Genomic DNA, 19,702 nt, shown 5'->3' with positions numbered 1-19,702 from the left:
TCCATCATTGATTGCGCTGACCTTGATGCATGTTCCTGTTATAACTTTTACTCCTTTCAACAATATTAGAACCAAACTCAAAGCGAGAGGGGTGAGAATTCATGGTAGCTAATAAAAATAAAAGGGGAAAATAAAGACAAATAAACAAGTAAAAGAAAAGTATTTACAATAACCAATAATATGGCACACAATTGCAGTTCCCCGGCAACGGCGCCATTTTGACGTTAGGATTTTTGCTAGTAAAGAATTTTATAAAAATAGTCGCATTGTAGATATAGTTTCTAAACCAACAGAAATCCCTTCGTACAAACGTTTTGGTTGTCACAAATAACAAACCCCTTAAAAATTGATAACCGAAGTATTTAAACCTCGGGTCGTCTTCTCAAGGAACTGCAGGGAAGTATGTTCTTATTATTGGTTATGAAGATTGTAAATCGGGGTTTTGAAGATGAGGAACAAGTGATTTGAATTGCAATTAAAATAAGTAAAAGACTGTAAAACAAATAAAAAACTGTAAAATAAATTTTTGGCAAGGTATGAGAAATTATAAGTCCTATCCTAGTTATCCTTATCAATGATAATGAAGATTGAATCTTAATTCCACTTAGTTAGCATTTACTTAAAGCAAAGAAAGGTCCAGTGACTAATTAGTCTGATCTTCAAATCCTAGTTAATCCCTAAGGAAAGATTGGGATTATTGAAGTTCAATTCAATCAGCAAAGATAACAATTATCAATCTTGTTGAGTTTGATAACTCCTGAGTTACTGATTTATTAACCAAGACCAAAAGAGAAAAAGTAAATCTACTGGAATAAAAATGTCTTCAGATTAGAAGCAACAGTGATATAAATAAAAGAAAGCAATCATAAATTGAAATACCTCAAATAATATTAATTCAAAGAATAATCTGTAACATAGGAGAATTCATAAACCAAGTTGAAAAGATAAATAAAAAGGAATGTTGAACCTGATAAAAAGAGATAATCCTGAAAGCGAATAAAATCCTAAATCTAAATCCTAATCCTAAAGAGAGAAGAGAGAACCTCTCTCAAAACTAAATCTAATTCATGAAAAGTAACTAATTAGAGACTCTCCTCTGAATGGATGCATTCTCTCACTTCATAACCTCGGATCTGTGCCTTCTGGACTTGGATTTGGGCCAAAAAGGGCTTCAGAAATCGCTGGGAGCGTTTTCTGTACTTTCTGGTGAGTAGCCTCTATCACGCGTCCACGTGGGTCACGCGGTCACGTCATTTGGAGTTTTCCTTGTCACGCGGTCGCTTCAGTCATGCGTCCGCGTCATATGCGTTTCGCTTAAGGTGCGCGATCGTGTCAATCATGCGGTCGCGTCACTGCCATTTCGCGCTGGCATACGGCCGCGTCGTCCATGCAATCGCGTCACTGCCAGTTTCTTCAAAAACTCCGTTTTATGCTTTCCTTCCAATTTTGCATGTTTCCTTTCCATCCTTTAAGTCATTCCTGCCTTAGAAGATCTGAAACTACTCAACACACGAATCACGGTATCGAATGGAAATAAAGGGTAATTAAAATAATTACTTTTAAAGCATAGGAAACATGTTTTTAACATACATCACATAATAAGGAAGGGAAAGTAAAACCATGCAATTTATATGAATAAGTGAGTGAAGGATTGAATAAATCACTTAAATTAGGCACAAAATATATCATAAAATATGGGTTTATCAGCAAGGTTAGCCTTCCCTCATCTCATTTGTCACCTATGCAATTCAGCTGGAATTGTCATAGAGGGAGACATCCTCATTGAAGAGGAAAAGCCCATCACTAAGAAAAGGATGGAGCAAACAAGAGAGCCCACTCATGGACCTCAACAAGAACATGAGGAAGTTCCTCATCATGAAATCCCTAAGATGCCTCAAGGGATGCATTTTCCTCCACATAATTATTGGGAGCAAATCAACACCTCCCTAAGAGAATTGAGTTCCAACATGGGACAACTAAGGATGAAGCACCAAGAGCATTCCATCCTCCTCCATGAAATTAGAGAAGACCAAAGAGCCATGAGGAAGGAGCAACAAAGGCAAGGAAGAGACATTGAGGAGCTCAAGCACTCCATAAGATCTTCAAAAGGAAGAACTAGCCGCTATCACTAAGGTGGACCCGTTCTTTAATTTCCTTGTTCTTATTTTTCTATTTTTTCGAAAATTATGCTTTATGTTTTGTCTATGTTTGTGTCTTTATTACATGATCATTAGTGTCTAGTATCTATGTCTTAAAGTTATGAATGTCCTATGAATCCATCACTTTTCTTAAATGAAAAATGTTTTTATTTGCAAAAGAACAAGAAGTAAATGATTTCGAATTCTATCTTGAAGTTAGTTTAATTATTTTGATGTAGTGGCAATACCTTTTGTTTTCTGAATGAATGCTTGAATAGTGCATATTTTTGAATTTGTTGTTTATGAATGTTAAAACTGTTGGCTCTTGAAAGAATAATGAAAAAAGAGAAATGTTATTGATAATCTGAAAAATCATAAAATTGATTCTTGAAGCAAGAAAAAGCAGTGAATAGACAAAGCTTGCAAAAAAAAAGAGAAAGAAAAAGAAAAAGCATGCAGAAAAAGCCAATAACCCTTTAAACCAAAAGGCAAGGGTAAAAAGGATCCAAGACTTTGAGCATTAATAGATAGGTGGGCCCAAAGGAATAAAATTCTGGCCTAAGCGGCTAAACCAAGCTGTCCCTAACCATGTGCTTGTGGCGTGAAGGTGTCAAGTGAAAAGCTTGAGACTGAGCGGTTAAAGTCATGGTCCAAAACAAAAAGAGTGTGCTTAAGAGCTCTAGACACCTCTAACTGGGGACTCTAGCAAAGCTGAGTCACAATCTGAAAAGGTTCACCCAGTTCTGTGTCTGTGGCATTTATGTATCCGGTGGTAATACTGGAAAACAAAATGCTTAGGGTCATGACCAAGACTCTAATTGAAGCTAATTTTCATTAATAAGTTTGGAATTTATTGTATTTTCTCTTTTTTTATCCTATTTTGTTTTTAGTTGCTTGGAGACAAGCAAAAATTTAAGTTTGGTGTTGTGATGAGCGGATAATTTATACCCTTTTTGGCATTGTTTTTACATAGTTTTTAGTATGATTTTGTTATTTTTTAAATATTTTTATTAGTTTTTATTCAAAAATTACATTTCTGGACTTTAGTATGAGTTTGTGTATTTTTCTATGATTTCAGGTATTTTCTAGCTGAAATTGAGGGACCTGAGCAAAAATCTGATTCAGAGGCTGAAAATGGACTGCAGATGCTGTTGGATTCTGACCTCCCTGCACTCGAAGTGGCTTTTCTGGAGCTACAAAATTCCAATTGGTGCGCTGTCAATTGCAATGGAAAGTAGACATCCTGGGCTATCCAGCAATATATAATAGTTCATACTTTTCTTGAGATTTGATGGCCCAAACTAGCGCTCAAGGTCAGCCTAAAACATCTTAGCGTAAAACGCCCAAACTAGCACCAAAGCTGGCGTTTAACTCCAGGAACAGCCTATGCACGAAAAAGCTTCAATCCTCAGCCCAAGCACACACTAAGTGGGCCTCGGAAGTGGATTTCTGCACTATCTGCACTTAGTTACTCATTTTATGTAAACCCTAGTTACTAGTTTAGTATAAAAACTACTCTTAGAGAGCATTGTACACGTTTGGGGGCTGGCCTCACGGCCATGCCTAGACCTTTTTCACTTATGTATTTTCTACGGTGGAGTTTCTACACTCCATAGATTAAGGTGTGGAGCTCTGCTGTTCTTCATGAATTAATGCAATTACTACTGTTTTTCTATTCAATTCATGCCTACTTCTTCTCCAAGATATACTCTTGTACTTAATTCAGTTAAGTCAGAATGAAGGGGTGACCCGTGACAATCACCCAATCTTTGTTACTCGCTTAGCCAAGATCACGTGCCTAACAACCACAACGCGATCTACATGATGTTGAACGTAGTCATTAGACAAAATCCAGAGTATATTCTCTTGGGTTTCTAATCTATGATTCACATCGTCTCTCCTAACAACAGAGCATCTGAATCTGAGACCAGAACCTTCGCGGTATAGGCTAGAACCATTAGCAGCTTTCCTGAGATCCGAAAAGTCTAAACCTTGCTTGTGGTATTCCGAGTAGGATCTGGGAAGGGATGACTGTGATGAGCTTCAAACTTGCGAATGTTGGGTGCAGTGACAGTGTGCAAAAGGACAATGGTCCTATTCCGACGCTAGCGGGAACCAACAGATGATTAGCCGTGCGGTGACAGCTCATATGGATTTGTTTTCATCCGAGAAGATCATACGGCTTGCCATGGAAGGAGGTAATTCATGATTGGAAGAAGGCAGTAGGAAAGCAGAAGTTCAGAAGCAACAAAGCATCTCCAAACGCTTATCTGAAATTCCCACCAATGAATTACATAAGTAACTTTATCTTATTTTATATATTATTTATATTTTAATTGTCAAAACCTCATAACCATTTGAATCTGCCTGACTGAGATTTACAAGGATGATCATAGCTTGCTTCAAGCCGACAATCTCCGTGGGATCGACCCTTACTCACGTAAGGTTTATTACCTGGATGACCGAGTGCACTTGCTGGTTAGTTACGTGGGTTCGTCTAAGAAGTCTTGAGATGACATTTTCCCACACCAAGTTTTTAGCGTTGTAGCCAGGGAACGAACAATCACGATTTTGCGTACCACTTGCCTCCCAACAAGCGCTCTTTTAGTGTCATTAGCTTGACCTTTTGTTCATGAATTTATTCCTCTTCTTCCAGTTTGTTAAGAGGAATTACCTTAAGTGGAGAGAGGGACCAGTTAATGCCCCCTTGCTTTGAGTGCTTCTTCCCAACAAGCTTTCTTTTGTGATTGGCTTGAGTGAACTTGCATGTTGGGTCAGCAGTTGGATTGTTCTTTGACCTTCTCCTCTTCATGGATACGGTTCTTTGTTTCTCGGCCACAATCCTCTTTTTCGTGCTTGTTTCTACTGTCTTCACATATTTGATCTCAGAACTTGGATATTGTTAGATAGTTGGAGCATCCTCTTAGTCAAGAGCTTCTTGAATTGGTGGTTCAATGAACTCACCTTTTATGCAACTCTCTGTTTCATTGGAGTATGGACTCCCTTGTTTAGCTTCCTCCCTTTCTTCTACATGATGTGGCATTGAGTCTTTTAGGAGTGAGTTTGCATGTTCTTTTGTCATCCCTAGTAGCCTCTGTGGGTATGGAGCCTTAGGCTTATATACTCTCACAACCTCCTCCTACTTCATAGGAATCTCACTTGGTATGGGTGCCTATTTTTCTTGTTCTTCTGATTCCTCCCCTGTAACCTCCATTTGGTCCTCATCCTTCTTACTAAGCTCTCCTTCAAAGTATTTTGCTATATGGTTTAAATTTGCTTCCATGTTTTTGAAGGTGATGGCTTGCGTTTCTGTCAATGCTCTAGACCATTGAATGAACTCCTCTATTGCTATTTTATCCTCTTTCTTTATCTTTATCATTTTTTCAAGGAGGAGTTCTATCCTATAAAGTTGATCTAAAGGGGGTTGTGTAGGTTGTGATGGTTGGTTGGGGGGGCTTGTGAATGGAATTCGTTGTTTTGTGGTTGTGTGTTCTGAGAGTGGTATGACTCTTGTGGGTAATGGAATGAGTTTTATAGACTGTGAAAAGAATTGTGTATAGTGGAATGAATTTTGTGAATGGTGAAATGAATTGTATGGATCTAGGAAGGAATTTTGTGCTGAAGCATACTCAAGTGATGAAGAACTTGGACATGTAAAACTAGGAGGAGAGGTTGGATAATTAAGAGGTCATGGCTTTTGATGAATGGGGTATGAATGAGTAAAATTCCTTCGATTTTGATCTTCCCAGCCACAACTTGAGTAGTGATCAATTTCACCAAAATAAGGACCATTTTGTGGCTCTGGGAAGTACCCCATTTCAGCTTCTTGCTGCTCCCACCAACCATGAGCATAATAACATGAATCATCCTGTGGTGGTGGAAAGCTTCCCTGGAAATTTGATTGACTAGAATATGATGGATGCTCCATTTTTTCTTGCAAGATGCTCTGTCTCAAACAATAATCGCCAAAAGACATTGGAATCTCCATTGTCATTAATGAGAAAATCTTAGTGAGGCAATATTACAAACAGCTAGTGGTTAGTGTGCTAAAAAGTAAATGATCAAAGAAAAATAACTCAAAGTGTAGAAAATAGTAGTAACAAACTGAGACGAAAACTATTAACAAAAGAAAAGAAAAATGTTCAATCTAGTTATCCTCCAATTTAATAATTGTCAATACAAAACCAATCCCCAGCAACGGCGCCATAAACTTGATTCACTCGAAAACTGTCTCTCAACAATTTCCTACCGGCAAGTGTACCTGATTGTCATCAAGTAAAAACTCACTGTAGAGTGAGGTCGAATCCCACAGGGATTGGTTGGTTGATCAATGTTGATTGGAGAATTATGCTAGTTGAGCGAAATCAAAATTGGGTTGAGATTGCAGGATGTAAATTTGGCGGAAAACTTGAATTGCAAGAAATTAAATGACAAAAATTAAAGTGTGAGAAATTAAATGACAGAAGCTTAGATTGCATGAAATTAAACGGGAATGGGGATTAAGCATGAAATTAAAGAGCAGAAAGTAAATAAAATGGGTAGATCAGAGATGGAGATTCATTGGGTTTCAGGAGATATTGAATTCTCCGGATCAAATCATTTTCATCTCTTCCTCAATCAATGCATTCATTGACATTGCTTGGCAATCTTAGATGATTGGGTCCCAATGTGTTGGCTCACCAATCTCTCTAAGCATGAACAATTGCCCAATGTCTTGATTTAATTGCTCATGAAAAGAGTTGAAGTACGGTCATTGACTATACAACACAAATTCATAGATCAAAGTATTGGTAGGATTAAATGTCACAATATCCATCCAACCCCCAATCTAATCCAATGTGAGAAAGCAATTCTAGCATGAATTCTTCATTACTCTCTCAAGGATCTGAAGAATTCCAATTATGGATAGCTTCTCTATCAAGACAACTATCCAATTGAATTAAGATCGAAAGCTTTCTAACAAAAATCAAGAGAAAAGAAAGAAGAACAAGATGAAAACTACTATTGATCTATTGAATTACAATAGAGCTCCCTAACCCAATGAAAGGGGTTTAGTTGTTCAAAGCTATCAAAATGGAAAATGGAATTGAAGGATACGTTGCAGAATTGAAAGAATTGTAGAAAATTAAAATGAACAGAAAGTAAAAAGTGCCGTCCAAAAGTCCCTCTAACTTAAATTCTAAGCTATTTATACACTTTCTTCCATTGATCTTTAATTTCTGAATTGGGCTTTTGGCCTTGATGGAATTGGGTTGAAATGGCTTCCAATTCATTTCCCTTGATGTTCAGAAGAGATATGTTTGAATTGCAAAGTTCTGGTGCTCAAGTTGGAGTCAACGTTTGATGGCCAACGTTGACTCAAACGCCATTAAAAAAAATAGATATTCCTGCTGTCATTGGCATTTTACTCAACGTTGGAGGGCCAACGTTCAGCTATCCACGAGTACACGTGCACCACGCATATGCGTGAAGGCTGTGATTTTGCTCTTTCACGCGTGCGCATACACCACGCTTACGCGTGCATTGCCATTTTTCCCATCCACGCGTACGCGTCACTGACGTTGGAGGCAGCGTTTGAGGCAACGTTGGACCTCCAATATTCGTTTGGTGACGCATACGCGTGACCCACGCGTACGCGTTGATAGACAATTTTGCCATTCCACGCGTGCGTGTGACTCACGCTTGCGCGTGGATATAAAAATTTTGCTCTTTCACGCGTACGCGTCATAGACGCGTACGCATTTCTCAAAAATCATTTAGCTCCAGAATTGAGCATTTTATCACAACGTTGGGGGGTAATGTTGGCTTGCCAACATTCCCTCAAACATGAGCACCAGCAAATCATGCAGAGACTTGATCTGCCTCCCTTCCAACGTTGCTTCTTCTTCATCTTTTCTATGCTCCTTCTTCAATTTCCTTCTATGCCTTCCTTCACCTGTCATCAACCAATACATGAATCAAAGCCTTGCTAAAGTCATGAGAATTCTCATCATTCTTAGCATACAAGTAATTATAGCATAATTCTGTTGAAATTGCATCAAATTAACTATGGTTGGATAAATCCAGGCATGCATGAATTTCTACCCCAATTGCTTACTTATAACTCAAGAAAGTGCATAAAACCTATTAAAAACAAAGAAAAAGGCAAGTGAAACTAGCCTAAGATGCCTTGGCATCAGGCATCCTCCTATAGGCAAAGACTCTGAATGGACAGGTGAAGGAGGTATTTTCTTTGTCATTGGGATCCACCACTATCTGATTGTATCCAGAGTATCCATCCAAGAAGCAGTAGTAGGCATGGCCAGCCAATCTTTCTAACATTTGATCAATGAAGGGAAAGGGAAGTGATCCTTCCTTATAGCCTCATTCAATCTTCTATAATCAATACACATTCTCTACCTCGTCACTGTCCTTGTAGGGACGAGTTCATTCTTCTCATTGAAGATGATAGTCATGCCTCCTTTTTTTGGTACCACTTGAACTGGGCTCACCCAAGGGCTTTCAGAAATTGGGTATATGATTCCAGTATTCCACAACTTCATCACCTTCTTTTGAACCACTTCCTTCATGGTTGGGTTAAGCCTTCTCTGAGGTTGCACCATATGTCTTGAGTCCTCTTCTAGCAGGATCTTATGCATGCAAATAGCATGGCTTATACCCTTGATGTCATCAATTGTCCATCCTAAAGCTGTTTTGTGAATTTTCAACACTTCAATCAGCTTTGTTTCATCTTCCATGCTTAAGGAGGAATTGATTATTACTGGCAGGGTCTCCTTTCCTCCGAGAAATGCATACTTGAGATGAGGAGGGAGGGGCTTCAACTCTAGTTTTGGCACCTCCTCTATCTTGTCTTTAAAATAGATTTCAGTTACTTTCTCTTCCAAAACATCTTGCTCTGTTTCTATTTCTTCTTCTTGTTCCTCCTAACCGTTTGCTCCAAGTACTTTTTCCACCAAATCTTCTATCATTTGCACTCTCATATGCTTTTCTTTCTCAGGGGAATATTGTATTTCTTTAAAGACATTAATGATCATTTGCTCATCGTGCACCCTGAGAATTATTTCACCTTTCTCTACATCAATGATGGCCCTTACTGTGGCTAAGATAGGTCGCCCCAAGATAATCGAGTTTTGTCCCTCTTCTTCCATGTCTAAAATGACAAAATCGGCAGGGAAGATGAATTTTCCAACCTTCACCAATAAATTCTCTACAACTCCATTAGGTATCTTCAGTGATCTATCTGCCATTTGAAGTGACATTCTGATAGGTTTAACTTCCTCTATTGCAAGCTTTTTAATCATTGAGAGAGGCATCAAATTGATGCTGGCACCTAAATCACAGAAATCTCTTTCCAATGTCATGTTGCCTATGGTGCATGATATGATGAAGCTCCTTGGGTCTTTGAGTTTTGGTGAAATGCCTCTTTGAATTACTGCACTGCACTCTTGGGTCAAGATTACGGTCTCCTTTTCATTCCAGCTTCTCTTCTTATTTATTAGTTATTTAAGAAATTTTGCATATAATGGCATCTGCTCCAATGCTTCAGCAAGTGGGAGGTTGATTTCCAGCTTCTTAAAAATCTCTACGAACTTGGGAAATTACTGGTCTTTGGGGTTATGGCAGAGGGGGGATATAAGGCTTCACCTCCTTTCTTTGCTCTTATGGTTGCTCTTCCATGACTTGTTTCTCTTTCTTTGAGACTTGAGGCTCTTCCTCCTACCTGGAACTTTCTTTGTCATGCTTGTCCTCCTCTACTTGCTTCTTGCTAGCATCTTTCTCATTCTCCAAAGTTTTTCCACTCCTGAGTTAAATTGCCTTGCATTCTTCTTTGGGATTTGGAATGGTATCACTTGGAAAAGCATTGTTTGGTCTTTCAACTGTTTGCTTGGAAAATTGTCTGATTTGTCTCTCCAAATTCCTTAGTGAGGCCTCGTGATTCTTGTTGGCCAATTCTTGATGCTTTATCATTTTCTCCATCATCTTCTCCAAGTTGGAGATTCTTTAGGATTTTTGGGGTGGCTGTGGTTGAGCGTTGGATGCTGATGGTGGATGGAAGTTATTTTGGTTAGTTGAGGGATTATTTGGTGGGTAGTAGGTGGATGGGAGATGATTATTTTGTGGTTTTCTATATGGATTTTGGTTAGTGTTCTGGTTGTTTTGGTGGTTTGTGTTGCGGGAGTTGCTTGGGTTGGAATTTCTTTGCCATAAATTCTGGTTTTCTCCCCATTTTAGATTTGGGTCATTCCTCCAATAGGAGTTGTAAGTGTCCCCATGGAACTCATTCTGTCCAGATCCTTGGTTGTGCATATACAGAACTTGTTCAGGTTGCTGCTCTTCAGAGCTTTCTTCATTTTGTCCCCATACAACTGGTGGTTGGTTGGATGAGCTTACTGCAGCAAGTTGTAGTCCATGCATCCTCTTTGACATTATTTCTATTTGTTGTTGAAGTTGTTAATACATAATCTTGTTTTGAGCCAATATTGTATCAACACCTTTAAGCTCAAATACACCTCTCTTGTGAGATACTTGTCTTTCAGAGGTGTAGACATATTCATTGTTGGCAACCATGTCTATGAGTTCATGGGCTTCTTGTGCAGTCTTCATCATTTGCAATGATCCTCCTGAAGAGTAATCTAAGGCTTTCCTTGAACTCATGGATAGACCTTCATAGAAATTTTAGAGCTCAACCCACTCACCGAATATTCCCTCTGGGCACCTACTGATCAAAGCTTTATACCTTTCTCAAGCTTCATATAATGACTCTCCCTCTATACTATAAATTCCAAAATATCAATGAAACTTAGCTCCAATCAGATGAGCGGGACTATTAGCTTTTTGCCTTTGAACAGTTTTGGCATCTCACTCTATCCTTTGAAGTTCAGAATGATTGGCATCTATAGGAACTCAGAATTTTGATAGTGTTATTGATTCTCCTAGTTTAGTACGTTGATTCTTGAACACAGTTATTTTATGAGTCTTGGCCGTGGCCCTAAGAACTTTGTTTTCCAGTATTACCACCGGATACATAAATGCCACAGACACATAATTAGGTGAACCTTTTCAGATTGTGACTCAGCTTTGCTAGAGTCCCCAATTAGAGGTGTCCAGGGTTCTTAAGCACACTCTGTTTTTGCTTTGGACCTCGACTTTAACCGCTTAGTCTCAAGTTATCACTTGACACCTACACGCCACAAGCATATGGTTAGGGACAGCTTGGTTTAGCCACTTAGGCCAGGATTTTATTCCTTTAGGCCCTCCTATCCACTGATGCTCAAAGCTTTGGATCCTTTTTATTACCCTTGCCTTTTAGTTTAAAGGGTTACTGGCTTTTTGCTCTTGCCTTTTGGTTTTAAGAGCTTTTGGCTTTTTCTGCTTGCTTTTTCTTTTTCTTTCTCTTTTTTTCGCCATTTTTCTTTTTTTTTTTCGCAAGCTTTTGTATTCACTGCTTTTTCTTGCATCAAGAATCAATTTCATAATGTTTCAGATTATCAATAACATTTCTCCTTTTCATCATTCTTTCAAGAGCCAACATATTTAACATTCATAAACAACAAATTCAAAAATATGCACTGTTCAAGCATTCATTCAGAAAAACAGAAAGTATTGCCACCACATCAAAGTAATTAAGCTAATTTCAAAGATGAATTTGAAATCCATGTACTTCTTGTTCTTTTGTTTTTAGAACATTTTTCATTTAAGAGAGGTGATGGATACATAGGACATTCATAGCTTTAAGACATAGACAATTAAATACTAATGATCATATAGTAAAGACACAAACATAAATAAAAGCATAGTAAACAAAAAAAAAATTAATAGACAAGGAGATTAAGGAACGGGTCCACCTTAGTGAGGGTGGCTTCTTCCTCCTCTTGAAGAACCAATGGTGTTCTTGAGCTCCTCTATGTCTCTTCCTTGCCTTTGTTGCTCCTCCCTCATAGCTCTTTAGTCTTCTCTAATTTCATGAAGGAGGATGGAATGCTCTTGGTGCTCCACCCTTAGTTGTCCCATGTTGGAACTTAATTCTCCTAGGGAGGTGTTAATTTGTGGAGGAAAGTGCATCCCCTGAGGCATCTCAGGGATTTCATGGTGAGGAATTTCCTCATGCTCTTGTCGAGGTCCATGATCTCTTGTTTGCTCCATCCTTTTCTTGGTGATGGGCTTGTGAGATGAATCTATCCATCTCCCATGACTCAGAGGTGGAAGCTTTTTCCTTCCCTTTCCTCTTTCTAGAGGTTTTGCTGGCCTTAGGTGTCATAAATAGTTATGGAAAAATGAAAAGCAATGCTTTTACCATACCAAACTTAGAAGGTTTGCTCATCCTCGTGCAAAAGAAGAGAAGAGGGAGTAGAAAAAAAAGAAAATAGATGAGATGGGGAGGTGTGAGTGGTTCGGCCAAGGGGGTTTTAGGTGGTTAGGATGTGTGAAAAGGAAGGAGTGATGGTTTGAATTTGAGTGGGTGGGTGTAGGTGGGTTGTATGATGGTTTTGGAGGAGTAATGTAGTTGATTGGTGGAGGTTATTTTGGGGAAGAGTGTTATGGAAAGGTGTGAAGAGGAGAGAAGAAGAGAGGTGGTGTAGGTGGGGATCCTGTGGGGTCCACAGATCCTGTGGGGATCCTGTGTGGTCCACAGATCCTATGGGGTCAAGGACTTAACATCCCTGCTCCAATTAGGCATGCAAAACGCCCTTTATATGCAATATTGGCGTTTAACGCCATACTGCTGCCTATTTTTGGCGTTAAATGCCCAAATGTAGCATGTATCTGGCGTTTAACACTAGGTTGATGCTTGTTTCTGGCGTTAAACGCCAGCTTGGTGCTTGTTTCTGGCGTTAAACGCCAGACAGATGCTTGTTTCTGGCGTTTAAACGCCAGAATGTTCTTCATCTAGGGTGTGCATTTTTTATGCTATTTTTCATTCTGTTTTTGATTTTTCAATAGTTTTTGTGACTTCACATGATCATCAACCTAAAGAAAACATAAAATAGCAATGGAAAATAAATAGATATAAATAAATAACATTGGGTTGCCTCCCAACAAGTACTTCTTTAAAGTCAATAGCTTGACAGTGAGCTCTCATGGAGCCTCACAGATGTTCAGAGCGTTGTTGGGACCTCCCAACACCAAACTTAGAGTTTGAATGTGGGGGTTCAATGCCAAACTTAGAGTTTGGTTGTGGCCTCCCAACACCAAACTTAGAGTTTGACTGTGGGGGCTTTGGTTGACTCTGCAGTGAGAGAAGCTTTTCATGCTTCCTCTCCATGGTTACAGAGGGAGATCCTTGGGTTTTAAACACAAGGTTGTCCTCATTCAGTTGAAGGACCAACTCTCCTCTGTCCATATCAATCACAGCTTTTGCTGTGGCTAGGAAGGGTCTTCCAAGGATGATGGATTCATCCTCATCCTTCACGGTGTCTAGGATTATGAAATCAGCAGGGATGTAAAGGCCCTCAACCTTTACTAACATGTCCTCTACTAGTCCATAAGCCTGTTTCATGGATTTGTCTGCCATATCTAATGAGAATTTGGCAGCCTGTACCTCAAAGATTCCTAGTTTCTCCATTATAGAGAGTGGCATTAAATTTATGCCTGACCCCAGGTCACACAGAGCCTTCTCAAAGGTCATAGTGCCTATGTTACGGGGTATTAAGAATTTACCAGGATCCTATTTCTTTAGAGGTAGAGTTTGTTGAACCAAGGCATTTAGTTCCTTGATGAGCAATGGAGGTTCATCCTCCCAAGTCTCATTACCAAATAATTTGGCATTCAGCTTCATGATTGCTCCTAAATACTGAGCAACTTGCTCTTCAGCAATGTCTTCATCCTCTTCAGAGGAAGAGTAGTCATCAGAGCTCATGAATGGTAAAAGGAGGTTCAATGCAATCTCTATGGTCTCTAGATGAGCCTCAGATTCCTTTGGTTCCTCAAAGGGAAATTCCTTTGGTCTCACTGAACGTCCTAGGAGGTCTTCCTCACTAGGATTCACGTCCTCCTCCTCCTCTTTGGGTTCGGCCACACCAAGTAAGGTAATGGCCTTGCACTCTCTTTTTGGATTCTCTCCTGTATTGCTTGAGAGAGTACTAGGAGGGGTTTCAGTGACTCTTTTACTCAGCTGGCCCACCTGTGCCTCCAAACTTCTAATGGAGGACCTTGTTTCATTCATGAAACTTAAAGTGGCCTTAGATAGATCAGAGACTATATTTGCTAAGATAGATGGATTCTGCTCAGAATTTTCTGTCTGTTGCTGAGTGGATGATGGAAAGGGCTTGCTATTGCTAAACCTGTTTCTTCCACCATTATTAAAGCCTTGTTGAGGCTTTTGTTGATCTTTCCATGAGAAATTTGGATGATTTCTCCATGAGGGATTATAGGTATTTCCATAGGGTTCCCACATGTAATTCACCTCTGCTATTGCAGGGTTCTCAGGATCGTAAGCTTCTTCTTCAGAAGATGCCTCTTTAGTATTATTGGATGCAGCTTGCAATCCATTCATACTCTGAGAAATCATATTGACTTGCTGAGTCAATATTTTGTTCTGAGACAATATGGCGTTCAGAGCATCAATTTCAAGAACTCTCTTCCTCTGAGGCGTCCCATTACTCACAGGATTCCTTTCAGAAGTGTATATGAACTGGTTATTTGCAACCATGTCAATGAGTTCCTAAGCTTCTGCAGGCGTTTACTTTAGGTGAATGGATCCACCTGCAGAATGGTCCAATGACATCTTTGATAATTCAAACAGACCATCATAGAATATATCCAGGATGGTCCATTCTGAAAGCATGTCAGAAGGACACTTTTTGGTCAGTTGCTTATATCTCTCCCAAGCTTCATAGAGGGATTCACCTTCTTTCTATTTGAAGGTTTGAACATCCACTCTAAGCTTGCTAAGCTTTTGAGGAGGAAAGAACTTGGTTAAGAAAGCCGTGACTAGCTTATCCCAAGAGTTCAGGCTGTCTTTAGGTTGAGAGTCCAACCATATTGTAGCTCTGTCTCTTACAGCAAACGGGAAAAGCATAAGCCTGTAGACCTCGGGATCAACCCCATTGGTCTTAACAGTATCACAGATCTGTAAGAATTCAGTTAAGAACTGAAAAGGATCTTCTGATTGAAGTCTATGAATCTTGTAGTTCTATTGCATCAGATAAAATAATTGAGGCTTTAGCTCAAAATTGTTTGCTCCAATGGCAGGGATTGAGATGCTTCTTCCATGTAAGTTGGAATTTGGTGCAATAAAGTCACCAAGCATCTTCCTTGCATTGTTATTATTTTCGGCCATGTCTCCTTTTTCGAAAATTTCTGTCAGATTTTCTCTAGAGAGTTATGCTTTAGCTTCGCTTAGCTTCCTCTTCAGAGTCCTTTCAGGTTCTAGATCAGCTTCAACAAGAATGTTCTTATCCTTGTTCCTGCTCATATGAAAAAGGAGAAAACAGAAAAGAAGAGGAATCCTCTATGTCACAGTATAGAGATTCCTTTTATGTGAGTAGAAGAAAAAAAGAAATTCGAACACAGCAAGAGGGAGAGGGTTTGAATTTTTAAGAAGAAGAGAAGTGTTAGTAGATAAATAAATAAATAGAAGGAGATGAGAGAGGGATAGTTGGAGGTCCAACTATGGCTCCAACTATGCACCTTTCCTGGCCAACGTTTGAGGTATAGTTGGAGGTCCAACTTTGGCTCCCACTATGCACCTCTTGAGTAGAACATTTGAGGCAATGTTGGAGCACCAACTTTGGCTCCAACGTTAATCTCTCTTTCTCTTCATCAACATTTGAGGCAACGTTAGTGAGCCAACTTTGGCCACCAACGTTGCTTCCTTTTGCTCCTTTCCATGGCCCTTTTGTTGCTTGTTTGCTTTCCCTTCCTCAGCTTCTTTTCCACCTATCATCAATCAAACAATTGCATTAAAGTTTGCTATAATCACAAGAAGTTTGCATCATTCAATCATCAAGTAAAAATTTCAAAAATCTTGATGTCGTGAAAACTGTCTCTCAACAATTTTCTACCGGCAAGTGCACCAGATTGTCGTCAAGCGAAAACTGACTATAGAGTGGGGTCGAATCCCACAGGGATTGGTTGGTTGATCAATGTTAATTGGAGAATTGTTCTAGTTGAACTGAATCAAATTTGAAATTGCGATCGCAGAATGTAAATTGGCGGGAAACTTATATTGCAAGAAATTAAATAAACAAAAATTAAATTGCAGAATGTAAGAGCAGAAACTTAAATTGCACGAAATTAAATGGCAGAAGCTTGAATTGCAAGAAATTAATTGGGAATAGGGATTAAGCATGAAATTAAAGAGCAGAATGTAATAAGAATGGGTAAGATCAGAGTAGGGAATTCACTGGGTTTAAGGAGATATTGAACTCTCCGGATCAAATCATTTTCATCTCTTCCTCAATCAATGCATTCATTGACTTTTCTTGGAAATCATAGATGATTGGATCCCAATGTCTTGGCTCACCAATCTCTCTAAGCATGAACAATTGCCCAATGTCCTGATTTAGTTGCTCATGGGAAGAGTTAAAGTTTGGTCACTGATTATACCACACATTTTCATAAATCAAAGTATTGGTAGGATTAAATGTCACAATATCCATCTAACCCCAATCTAATCCAATGTGAGAAAGCAATTCTAGCATGAATGCTTCATCCCACTCTCAAGGATCAGAAGGATTCTAATTATGAATAGTGTCTCTGTCAAGACAACTATCCAATTGAATTAAGATCGAAAGCTTTCTAACAAAATTAAGAGAAAAGATAGAAGAAGAAGATGAAAACTATTATTGATCCATTGAATTACAATAGAGCTCCCTAACCCAATGAAAGGAGTTTAGTTGTTCATAGCTCTCAAAATGGAAAACGGAATTGAAATATACATTGCAAAATGAAAAAGTGCAGAGAAAGTAAAATTGGGAAGAGTCTCAGTACTCTCTATAATCCTCCCCCCTCTAACTTAAACTCTAAGCTATTTATACACTTTCTTCAATTGGTTTCCCAAGCTTGGATGTGGGCCTTGGCCTTTTGTTGAAGCAGATTTAAATGGCTCACCATGGTGTTGGCTAATTAATGATTCTGCCCAAATTCTGAAGCTGCTGGTATTCACGTTTGCCTAAACGTTGGGATCCAACGTTACATTCAACGCTGCTGACTTGTGGGTACGCATACTGCCTTGTGCGTGCGCACACTTCTAAGTTTTTCTTCCTTTGCATGCGCACACCATGTCGTGCGCACACATACTAGGCTTTTTGGGCAGCTTGAATTTTGAAGAGCTATCAAAGACGTTGGACCAAGCATTGGAGTGCAAACATTACTACAAATGCTAGGACTTGTGCGTACGCACACTACTCTGTGCGTGCGCACACTTTCCTTTTTCTCTCCTTGTGCGGGCACACACCATGCCGTGCGTACACACACAGAGCAGAACTCCCAGCTCCAGTTTTGATCATCTGTCACGGACGTTTGACCCAGTGTTGGACTGACAACGTTGATGCTCGTGAGTGCGCACACTGCCTTATGCGTGCGCACACTTCTGAATTTCTCTTTTTGTGCGTACGCACACTATGCTGTGCGCACGCACACAAGGTAATTTTCACAAGTCCAGAATTGAGCACCCTTTGAGGACGTTGGAGGCAACGTTTGTGATCCAACGCTCCCTCCAACGTTGGCACCAGCAAGCTTAGATGTTGTAGCATTTCTCCCCACGTTTGAGGTATTGTTGGTGAGCCAACTTGGCCACCAATGTTGCTTTCTTTTGTTCATTCCATCACCATTTTTTCTTGATTTTCCATGCTTCTCTTTACCTATCATCAACACATATATGCATCACAGTTTTGCTAAAGTCATGAGAAATTGCATCATTCTTAGCATACAAGTAATTATGGCCAAAATCTCATGAAAATGCATCAAATAATACATGTTTGAATGATTCAAGGTATGTATGAAACTCCCATCCTAATGCTTGCTTATAGCTCAAGAAAGTGCATAAAACCTACTGAAAACAAAAGAAAAAGGCTAGTGAAACTAGCCTAAGATGCCTTGGCATCACAACACCAAACTTAAATCTTGCTTGTCCCCAAGCAAGCACTAAATTTTGAGAAGAATGAATGAAACAGAAGGTAATATATATCCATATCAGCAAGTGATTAAAATTGATTCATGGGGTTTTATGCAGAGAATGTTGCAGCTCACTTTTATTTACTCTTAGAAGAGAAGTGTCCCTTTAAGCATCAACCAACATACTGCTATGACCTCTTATTATTTATCCTTAGTTTTTGATTTCTTTGTTTTAGAACTTATTTCTCACTTGTAGCTTAGTGTCATGTGTTGTAACAGCTTTTTAGCTTATTTTCACTCAACACATATTCACCACAGACACTTTGCTCACAATTCTTCTTAAGACATTGGTGCCCAGTGATGGGGGAAAATCGATTCCACACAAACTCACCGGCATGTATACCGAGTCGCATCAAGTAGTAATAACTCATAGGAGTGAGGTCGATCCCATGAAGATTGATGGATCAAGCAACTTTAGTGAGGTGATTAGTCTAGTTAAGCTAACAGTGGTGGATTGAGTGAAATTTAACCAACAGAATGTAATAAATTACAGAAAGTAAATTGATAGAAACTTAAAGAGCAAGAAACTTAAATTGCATCAAATGTAAAGGGCTTTTGGGTGCAGGAAAATTAAAGGAAACAGAAATAACAGAGAGAAAGAGTCATTATGGATTGAGGTATCATAATCCACAATGAATCAAATGGGTCTCAACTTCCTTCTCAATCATATGAATAGATCTATGGCAAATTGAAATTGATTGAATCCCAATTCCTCGGCAATCCAATCTTTCTAATCACAATCAATATTGCCAATTCTTTTATCTAATTGTCATGAGAAGAGGTTAAGCATGTTCTCTCATCCATAAGCCACACAAATTTTCAAGATCTCAATTCCTCCCGAATAGTGTTGATCAAGAGATTTATGAGAAACAGAGCTTCAATTCTAATTTCCATGATTCTCCTTCCGAAGCTCACATGCAAATTCAACAGATTCAAACCCCCTTCCAGAGTGAATGGATCTCAATCAAAACATAAGTTATTTCTTAGCTATCCAATTGAATTGAGAGGAAGAATAATTTCAGTTAATTCATATGAATTATAATAGAGCTCTTCCCCCTAATGAGTTGGGATTCAAATGGTCATCGCTATAAGAACAATTGCAGAAAATTTAAATTTCAGGAAAGTAAATCAAGCTCAATAGAAACGGAATGTAAAATTGGCAGAAAGGAAAGTGCAGAAGAGAATTGTAGAAATTAAAATTGCATCAGCTAAATTGAATTCAATACTGAAATGTAAAAGTGCAGAAAAATAAAAGTGTTTACAAGAGCCTTCTATTCTACTCATACTCCTACTCCTACTCTAATGCAGCCTTCTGCTAGAACCTCCTAACAGAACTAACTCCTCCCCTTTAATGAAATGAAACGGATGCCTTGTGGCCTTCCGTGAGTGATATGAGTGGGCTTACTTGCTAGGGGTTAAATGGGCTTGGAATTAAGTTAATTTGAGCA

General features: G+C 39.0%; 1 non-coding gene across 1 annotated transcript; it reads left to right on the top strand.

Annotated features, from left to right (window-relative positions):
- The first annotated feature begins 14,916 nt into the window (after positions 1-14,916).
- Positions 14,917-15,024, top strand: LOC112753283 (small nucleolar RNA R71). Its single transcript, XR_003177676.1, has one exon. It is a non-coding gene; the product is annotated as a small nucleolar RNA R71 (small nucleolar RNA).
- Positions 15,025-19,702: the final 4,678 nt, after the last annotated feature.

Source organism: Arachis hypogaea, chromosome 15, assembly GCF_003086295.3.
Source record: "Arachis hypogaea cultivar Tifrunner chromosome 15, arahy.Tifrunner.gnm2.J5K5, whole genome shotgun sequence".
Classification (NCBI taxonomy): Eukaryota; Viridiplantae; Streptophyta; class Magnoliopsida; order Fabales; family Fabaceae; genus Arachis; species Arachis hypogaea.
Note: the sequence above shows the minus strand (reverse complement) of the source record. Positions and strands in the feature narration are given on the sequence as shown.